The sequence below is a fragment of the Mya arenaria genome, chromosome 8 (genome assembly GCF_026914265.1).
Source record: "Mya arenaria isolate MELC-2E11 chromosome 8, ASM2691426v1".
In the NCBI taxonomy this organism is placed as follows: Eukaryota; Metazoa; Mollusca; class Bivalvia; order Myida; family Myidae; genus Mya; species Mya arenaria.
Window position 1 is genome coordinate 10,269,636 of NC_069129.1, and position 10,533 is coordinate 10,280,168.

Here is a 10,533-nt window from a genome sequence, read left to right on the forward strand (position 1 = left end):
TCAACTCAAGAAAAACATTGGAATCTAAACAGCTTCAATTTGGGACAAACATTTGAACCTATACAGTCTCAGTATTGTCTTTGAAAGCTTTTAAAAAGTATTTAACAACAGCTTTAGTTTTTTATCTGTTTTATTGATCATATATAATGTATCATATAACATGGGGTTCAATGAATACAGCAATCACATGCGGGAAACCCTTAGATTATTTTGTAAGAAAAATGCTTAGTGTTGAGTTCTCTATAGCCACTCTATATGTTTATGCGTGTAATATTATACCGGTACTTCCGGAATATATACTATCATGAATAAAGCTAGTGAACGGCCATCTTTTGTTTCTAAGAATATCTAACCCCCAAACATATCACTAAGATCACATAACACTTGTAAGCACTGATGCGCAGTGGAAGTACTAGGACAAATAATTAATTAAATGAGACAAGAATAGAAGACAAAACTCATGAGCCTGAGCCTTGTTAGGAAATCAGAATAGTTTCTAAGAGATGATCTGAACATAAAGAACACATTTTACAACAAAGAATATATCTGGTTTCAACTTGAAGGCCGGGAATGGACATATACCCTATGACACTGATACAATATAATCAAAATAACAACACGTTTAAATTTGTTGAAAAAAGTTTGATAATATACAAATATTCAATGAAGAGTATAATAAATACAGTTTAAAATGATTAAACTAAAATGACACATTTGATCTTGGTTCATACAAAAAAATGAACAGAATGAAGGAACAGATAGTGTCATAAATACATACTTTCCCCAAATAAGTTAATGTTGTGAAAAAGGCTTTTGACTCGCAACTTAACCTCCAAAAATGGTCACAAGACAAATGTGTGGATGAAACAAATAGAATACACCCAAGTTAATTGAAGGCTCTGGCATATAAGGCATAAATGGCTTATTTACCTAACGAGTATGAATATGTGGATAGCATTAAATAAGGCAACTATTTCAATCACAAATCTGTTTGTGATTGACTATGAATATAACAAAAATTAACGAACTTGCCCACATAAGTGATTAGAAGAAATACATTCACTCTTTAGCTGAGAACAATTTAAATTTGTAAAGACACAAGTCTGCTATGTCTGGATTTATCATATTGTAGTCCATACTTGTAGTGTAAGCTATAACAAATCATGTTCAAATAACAAAGGAAACACATCCAGATTGTCAACTGTAGTGTGAACTTCATTATTTCTATACTTTTTATGTGTAGAGAACCTTTCTGTTCTTTGCCTGAAAAAATAAATAAGATATAAATCAAAAGAATCCCCATTTATTAAAGATTAGCAGTTTAATAGCAATATTTTGGCAATCTTAGGCATTTATCAGATTATAGGCAATACAGGAATAAATGTTGTTCACAGGAGTTGACAAGAATTTCACATGTGTAGAATACATTTTTGCACAAAATTTTGTTGTTGAGGATCTTTTAGGATAATGATTTAGTAATACTGGCAATATGAAATTGGAATTCATGATACTTATTTCATGGCAAGATTTAAAGTTTAATTCTTACTTTAATTTTAAATGATTTGGTTAGCTTGATTTATTTTTTATGTTAAGTAATTAGTTTAAGATTGTTCTAAGGCTAGTGATTTAGTTTGATAGAATAAACAAATGCTAACACCTACTCTGTCCGAGTCGTTAAAGATGAGATGAACTTCCTCTGTATGGAACCAAATGGTAATTTCTCAGCCACTTCATATGGCATGTTGGTAGCCTGAAATTAAAAGTAAGGGTTCCCTAAGGTAATTGCTAAGATAGTAAATAGGACTGTCTAACACTTGCTAAAACAAAACCAAAGTGCTATCTAAAGCACTTTAAAATCTTAAAGATTTATTTATGTATACACTTGAGGTTTGAAACCTATTTTATAAACATTTAGCATAGTATCTGCTTTGAAAAATTGGCAAAGTTTAGTTAACAAATTGTCACTTCTTACAATATTGTGCATAGACATGACAGATGTTGTTACCTTTTCGAATATGACTAGAAGTGCTTCAGTGTATAAAACACTTTTACATATACATGCGGCAGTCTGAAATAAAACATGGTCTGAATTATCAGCATGCTAATTTTTAAAATGGATTTTAATTCATAGTTCTTCCTTATTATTTCCATATAAAATGAGCAAATAAACTGCACAGTGTATAAAAACATTTAAGAAAAAATGTCTTCTGTACACTGAGTGTTAGTAAATTCCAGTCACATTTTAACATGGCACTTATATCATAGTATACTGAAGACGCATTCAACATTGCTGTATGCAAAGCTGTATTCATGTTCCATTGTTTGGTATAATTTGTGTAATATTCTCAGGTTTATTATTTTGAGATACATATGATAAAATAGTTTATATTTATTATGTGAGTGGAATCAAATACTACAGCTTAATTTTACACAATTTTCAAACAAATTGGGACCATTTGTCAATAGACTTCCTTTTTGGACGGTGCCCCTCAGGGCCCGTCCTAAGTAGGCACATCAGCCGAGCAAACTACACGCCAAAGAACGCCAGTGCGCTCAGTAAATAGTTCTCATCATTGTTTTGAATACACAGCTGATTTAAAGTGGTTGTTACATAGTTTTTTTCTAAAATGTCTGGGCGAATAGTGAGAGAAGTGGGTCATGTATAATTTATTGACAATTGGTACCGAAATCAAATATTTATATTGATAAATCATTTCGCCAATATTGACTACTACATGGAAATAGTTCCACTACATTACTACAAATTTTCATTCGGAACTCCTCGGCCATTTTACTGTATCGATAAAATTAAATCCGTAAATGTTTCGAACTGAATACTGAAGTACATTGTTGCTAAACATAATTAATTCAATACTTTGAACTATCGAAATATTTTAAAATATATATCATACTGTAGACTCTTTTAGTAGAATCATCAAAATATGATGTGTTAATGGCACGACCCAAAATGACCCGGTTTATCCAAGATGGCGGATGAATCAACACATGTCCGTGGAATTTCCGATGTCAAATCGGATTTAAGGCATCACACTCGAGTTTTACAATGAATTGTTAGTGCTAAAAAGGAGAATTAAAAATAATTAATTGAATAACATCATCACCTTGTGGTCAAATTGGCTGAATTTAACGCAATACAATTAATGACTGAAATACATCTGGTGAAAGGTCACCCACCACTAAAAGTAAGTTGCAGTAAAACACGGAAATACAAACTAAGGGAAAATCCAAAAAACAATGACGTCGTTTTGCTTCGTGCCATTATTAGCATTAGTAGATGTTAATAATTGTTGCAAATATTGATGTGAAAAATAATGATTATATAAATAACTCGAAACAATTTGCATCTGCGTCACAGTTGTCATCTTTCTGCATAGTTCAGTAGGGTATTTCAGATTTTCTTTAAAATTGTGATATTAATGCAACAGTCAGTTGTAACCACGGCCACCCCAGGTCCGGGGAATAGCCGGTGAAATGGGTCGTGTTTATGCTTTTCAGGTGGCCCCACATTGCCGGGTAAATGCGGTGGTTTTGTCTGTTTTAAATACAGCGGGTAATTGGCCTTGCCTAGAGTCCCCGGGGTGCAGGGACTTTTGGTGGGGATTTTACCAACTGTTCGTCTCCGCATGGTATGGAATATGGAACATGAAAGTTTCACATAATTTATCTTGAGCCAATATTATTGTTTAATCACACAAGTGTGTATAATTACACAAGTGTTTCATTAAACACTTAAATTCCGATCAGCTTCTGTCAACATAGCATTGCCATTTTGGACCTATCTGGCTGATGCGTGTCATCTTGAAGCTCAATATGCATCAAGTCGAAAATTATAGATGTGTTCACTATGTGATGTGCCATATCAAAAATGGTAAAAAATCATTCGATGTACAATTATTTGAACTAAATAAACTTAGTGCTTGAAATGTCATTTTTGGCTAGGAGAAAAAGTTGGATGTGGACATGAAGACTCGCCAAAACAAAACTTGTCCAAGACTCTGAAGTTGCTGTTTATTTGGACTAGTCAAGTATTAAACTTTTCAACAAGATAAAGTTACTATAAATGATCCTGGCATTAGGACACGGAGCTAGCCTGTCTGTATTATCTGGATGGTGCTAAGCCCCTGGTGAGCCTTAAATGCCTTGATTTGAAATCTGCCACTTATTATTCTCTATCATTTACTACACTTTTTTCAGGTAAGTGTAAATTACAGTATTTTCTTGTATGTTAAAATTAACAATGGTAAAAGATAATGCATAACTTAATTGTGCATACTGGGGATATCAATATTGTATACATGCATATAGCTTTACGGATATTTACAGTGTTTAAATAGCTCAAAAAGGGTCTTACTCAATGAAAAAAAAAATCAAAATACTAGAATGTAGACAGGATTTTGACATTTTTTGGCAATTAATTAAATTCAAGGGTGTAGCCAGGCTGTACTAAATGTGAGAGGCTATGGGATGGGGAATTCCTGTAACCGTAGGAGGTTAAGGGGGGGGGGGCTGCTCCCCACGGAAAAAAAATTAAGTGCTTTTTAAGGCTGTGTTAGATATCTAGCACAGAGGAACAATGCTTTCTATAGCTGATCTTCCCTTTAAGGTTTTATTATGATGTCAAAACATAACCCTCGACTTTGATGCCATGTTTGGCCATTTTTTCGTTTTTCAAATTGATGTTACGCATGTGCGTAAGTGTGTAACGCTGGCTACGCCCCTGAAATTGTTCTGTTGCAATTTTGGGCAAATCATTCTCATTGGTATGCCTATCAAGCATCAAACATGTATGTCTAAAAAAGATCAATAAAAACAAGCCATATTACTGAAATGTTCAAGGCCAACAGATCCCTTCAGAGAAAATCATGCATAACCCTTGTATATACATATACATGTATTCTTCCTCCAAACAGAGACCTGGTATGTTAATTTGCATATTTAATCCAGGACATCCACATACTATGAATGCACTTCCCCCTTTGGCAGAATGTTACATTACCCTTATTCGTTATTTCAATTTATTTCTGAAGACAGCATGAACTTTTATAGAAAAGGAGTGTCAGTTATTTAGTCTGACAGCCTGTGATTTTTTTTCAATCAGAAGGAAATTTTGCAATTTTAACATGGCCATGTTTTGACATGCTTGCACAGTGTGTGAATTGTGATCAAAATTGTGCTTGGTTTATTTTGTGCTAATGCGTATATCTTGGACTTGACATATTTCTTAGTTACCACATGGCTTGTTCCAAAGGGTAAAGCATTTGGAAATGTCAGTTCAAACCTGATAAATATGAAATTATTTTCCTTAATTCAATTTTGATATTTTCAAAACACCCTCTTTTTTAAAAACTTGTTTTAATAGATGTTTATGGATAAGAAGACTCTTAATTTGAACATCAACTTGTTTAGACTAAGAAATAATGAGCCCTTAAAGCTGCACTCCCACAGATTGACTATTTTAACAGCTTCTTTTATTTTTTGTTTTGGAAAGAGCAAATTATTGCGTAAATATATATGTGCAAACCAATAATAAGATATCTGACAAAATATCAGATCTTAGATTTTCATATATATGTTCAAAAATCGATGCTTAATGGCTTAAACTGATACTAACGGTTAAAGAAAAAATGCATAAAACATCAATTTTTGAACTTAAGTATAAGAATCTATGATCTGATTTTTTGTCAGCAGTCTTATATTACTGGTGTCCATGGATTTTCGCAAAAAATGGCTCGTTCGAAGACAAAAAATAAAGAAGTTGTCAATACTTTCAATCTGTGTGAGTGCAGCTTTAACAACAAAAATAGAATAAACCTACAATTAAGCAAATGAAATTTCAGATAGGCATAAATGAAGTGCTATCCTTAATCATTAACAATTTCATTCTTCAAGTTTGGTTTTTCCTCAGCCTACTGTCACTCACCTGATGCACAATCCCTGCATAAGATTTTACGTCGACAATGAATTAGACAATGAGGTTGTTTTCTTAGTCAATTGAATGACCTAAAGTAACTAGCTTAATGATTAAGAAGGGCTCATTATCATCGATCAGTCCACCCATTCTGAATAATGTTTATTCATAAAGATTTTTTTTTTCGTGTTTTTTTTTATTTACTTGTATACTTTATATCCAGTTAAATACAGCCATCACACATTTGTTCTCTCCTAAATACACATGGGGATATCAATATAACATTGGTCTATTTCAATTGGTCAAAAAAATATAACAACTCCAATATTTATGAAACACCGCTGTTGGTCAAGGACAGGTCACGCGGTGACACCACATTTTTCCAAATTTAAATTACACCAAAATGGCATCTTTATTCGGATTTGATGAATATTTCAATGAATAAATAAAACATTTAAACAGGGTAAGAGGTTGTCAACGTTATACTTACATTACAGGGTTAGTAGGTGACATAATATTGGAAATATGGGGGGCAAGAATCCATATTTAGGTTCGAGCTTCACTCCACCGCAATATGGTTTCCTTTACATTGAATATCCCATATCGCGGGCTACCTACTGACCATGGAACTTATAGTATCCTTCCACATGTTTTTAAACAAATTCATAGACAAGAATGTTTTTTTTCAAATGACAATTTGTCATTTTGTATTCATTGTGATGAAAAAATGTCAAATTAAATTTCCAATCAATTCTTAAGAGGAAAATGTGATATTTATCTTATCTCCTGATAAAAACTTTCAATCACGTTGGGTACTGAATGGGGTACTATATTGGTTTAAATAGGAAATGACGTCATGAACACATAGTAATCTATGACTTCATCTTACCGGTGACCATTATGATGTCACAATTAAAAAAAGTTTAGTTTTTTGTTTTTATTCCTTTCTGCTGTACTTGATATCACCTTTATATGTATTCTTCTTACAAACAGTGTGAGAATGATCGCATGATTTTTTGGTTTGAAATTTTTACTAATACAAATTTTTGCAATGCATGCTTGTAGTGCAGAGAATAGCATCGCTTTAATGGTACATGTATCCTGTTTTTAGCTCGACTATTCGAAGAATATGGAGAGCTATACTACTCACCCAAGCGTCGACGTCACACCTTGGTTAAGGTTTTGCATGTAAGCACCTTTAATTATCATTGTCATTATCTCAGCAAATACATCATGTATTGCATTGAATCTTTAGATATGTATTCCCAACTATCTAACCTACTAAATTAATGAAGTTAGATAACACTTATTTGAATTTAATGCAAAAAATGGGCCTTTATTATTTGACTTTGAAATTCTGGTTAAGGTTTTGCATGTAAGCACACATAGGTTGATATCTCAGCAACTACTTGATGTATTGTATTAAGATTTTAAGCAATGGTACTCAACCATCCAACCTTCCTAATTAACCAAGTGTTCCGACGGAATACCGGACTTCGAAGTTCAGGTGTCCCTCCTGAAAAATTGGTGTCCTCGGGATCCCGGGACCCCGTTAGTGTCGAACACTGCTTTATTATTCGACTTAAAAATTCTGGTTAAGGTTTTGCTTTATTATTTGACATATAAATTCAAATACATCATGTATTGCATTGAAACTTTATACACAGGGTCCCAACTATTCAACCTTCTTAAATAATCAGGAAAGATAACTCTATCTTTTATATTTTATTATTTTTGCCCCTTTATTATGCAACTTAGAAATACTGGTTAAAGTTTCAAGCATTGGACTTAAAATTTTCCATGTAACCACATTCATGTTAATATCTCAACAAATACATAATGTATTGTATTGAAATTTAATCTAATTTTACAGTGATCCATGTTTCGACAAAACTTTTTAATCCTTACACTGAACAGCGGCGTAATAGTTGAGCACGCAGTCTCAGTGACAGCTCTTGTTTACTAAAGAAGTAAAACATTTTTGAAGCAACAGCAAAGAAATTTAGACCATGTGTATAACTTTTAAAACAAATATCAATATTATTGTACTTGGATAACCTTTATAATTACTGTTTGACCATCTTTTCTATTCTAAGGTACTGCAACGAAAGTTCAGTAAGTTTTGCAAAACAATTATCAATATTGTCCTCAGATCTTCTTTACTGTGACCTTTTGACCCTCTTTCATAAAATGTACTGCTTTAAGAATAATTATAAATGTTGTGTTTGGCTAACCATGATTGTGACATTTTCACTTACTTTTTTTATTTTTGTGGCCTCTGCAATAAAATGTTGCTATGTTTGGAAAACAATTCATCATTGTTGTTCTCGTGTTACTTTAAAGGGACTGTACACCAGATTGGCACCATTTTTTTTTTCCTGTAACGCAACTCGGGACAATTATTTAAAAGAATGTGTTATGCTTTGAATCATAATTATAGAGAAAGGACCAAAATGTAAAAAAATAGCAGTCCAGTGTTGTATCCACTGTGCTACAAAGGCTTACTCCAAACCGGTGGTATATTTAAGCTATATACCTTCGTAGACATACTCAGTAATATTTTTAATGGAAAAATACAAAATCACTGCTTAGCCAAAATAAATTGTAAACTATGTGGTACTTCAGTTAGTAAGATTCAATGCATTCTACACATTAATACCAAGTTTATGCCAGTTTTCGACAATTGATTTTCTTGCAAATTGATCATCTTGTGCACAGTTGCTTCAGCTAAGGCCTACGTTTTTAATTTTGAGGACAACATTGAACTTTGGACCATGTATACTGTTTTAAAAAATATCTGTTAATGTTATGCTTCAGTTATCTTGATTGTGTCCTTTTGGCGTATTTGTTATGCAACTGGAATGAAGTTTTGACTATGAAGTAGTTCTGCAAACAAACATTAACGATGATATTGCCAGGTGACATTTTCATCAACTTTTCAAAGCTACAGCATTAAGATGAATAATTATGTTTGGAAAATAAATATCAAGCTCAGATATTTGGTTTGAAGCATTGTCTAATTGTCCTCACTTAAAAGTGTTCAAATTATGCTTCTTTATTCAAGATTAGGTTCCGATGATTTTCTGTGTTTATAAGAGGAAGGACTTAGTTCTGCAGACCGAACAATGTCACCGTCCATCAGCACTTTCAGTGCTTTGATTTCTATTACATCAAAGCGTAAATAGTTTAGTACAAGAAAATAACTGTTGAAAAATTGAAAATGATAAAATCTATTGCACTTCATTTGTATTGATAAGCTAATGTTAAGAGTTCAAGTGAGTGTCAATATTTCCATCTCCATTGGTGAATGGTAACACAGTATTCATATACAAGAAAACAAATAATACATACATATTATCGTTCGTCAATGCTGCTAGCAAATCCTTATTCGCCATCTCTCGAACACCATTTGGCCACGAGTACATACTGCAATTGAAGCATAATATTGCTGTAAGGTTGTGAATATCACATATAAAAGAAAATTCTACGAAAAATCATTCTTTTTATTGATCACCTCCAAAAATCAAATTCTTAAAACCTCTTGTGCAAATATTAAAATGTTATTTACAACAAAGGATGCTTAATGGATGGCCTGTAGGATAGTAAAATAAATTAAAACCTACATTGTGGTTTGCTTTACTGACGTAACTGTCATGGTATTATTTTTAAGTACGAAGCAGTTCAATATTCATAAAAATTCAATAAAGTGAAAAGACCTATTTGTACCCAATTTTAGGATCACATAATATCATATATATATATATATATATATTGGAAAAATCATGATTTAAAAAACGAAGGTGTTTTACATATTTCTTAACATTAACATTACCAGACTATAAGACGGGTATACATCCTTCCTCTTTCCTGCCTTCCCTCATGATAATATTGCTCTCAACGACCTGCATAACCTGAAATTATATTTGAATTTTTGCAATACTTGATACGTTTGTCATTTTAATATATAATCAATGAAGACTGTAAGTCTTGGTATAAAACCTTTTGATTCCCACAATCTTTGATATTCTTCAGGACATTATCATATACCTATTACCTAGGGTCTCCGGGGTGCGGGAGCATGGGTGCGGAAGCATTTGGTGGGTTTTACCATCAGTTCTTCACTGCAGGGCGGGGATTTTAACCCGGCTTGGCTGGACCGAAAGTCAAAGTACCCTCTTTTCCCCGGACCTGGGTTGTGGTTTCAATTGACTGTTTCACAATAGTGACTACAACTTTGAAGTAGGTTTGTGGGTCTTACACTTGACAAAGTGCCTTTATGAACCAAACATATATAACATTAACATTCAAATATTCGTCTATGGATATGTCCCTTAAGTTAAACGTCAAACAGTGTCAAAGTAAAATCATGTATCTTTTACTGTTAGCATATTTGATCCCAATCCTTTCGTACATGGCACAGCGAAACATCATAATGTAAACTGCTCGTGGTGACGGAGCAGTTTCAAAGTTGACTGGAAGCTGTTCACCCATGTCGTCATATTGGACGTCCAAGTTATAATCCCTTAAAGTAGTTATAATACTTAAAAATTGGAGCTTGAAGTATTTTCCGGAAACAGAAATAGTTGAAATGGTCGCAGTCAACA

At 33.0% G+C, this 10,533-nt stretch overlaps 1 long non-coding RNA gene across 1 annotated transcript; it reads right to left on the reverse strand.

The window, feature by feature from the left end:
* Positions 1 to 242: 242 nt before the first annotated feature.
* LOC128243375 (uncharacterized) lies at positions 243 to 9,845 on the reverse strand. Its single transcript, XR_008262823.1, has 5 exons — positions 9,762 to 9,845; positions 9,281 to 9,355; positions 2,006 to 2,068; positions 1,662 to 1,750; positions 243 to 1,263 (listed from the first exon to the last, which is right to left on the reverse strand). It is a non-coding gene; the product is annotated as an uncharacterized LOC128243375 (long non-coding RNA).
* Positions 9,846 to 10,533: the final 688 nt, after the last annotated feature.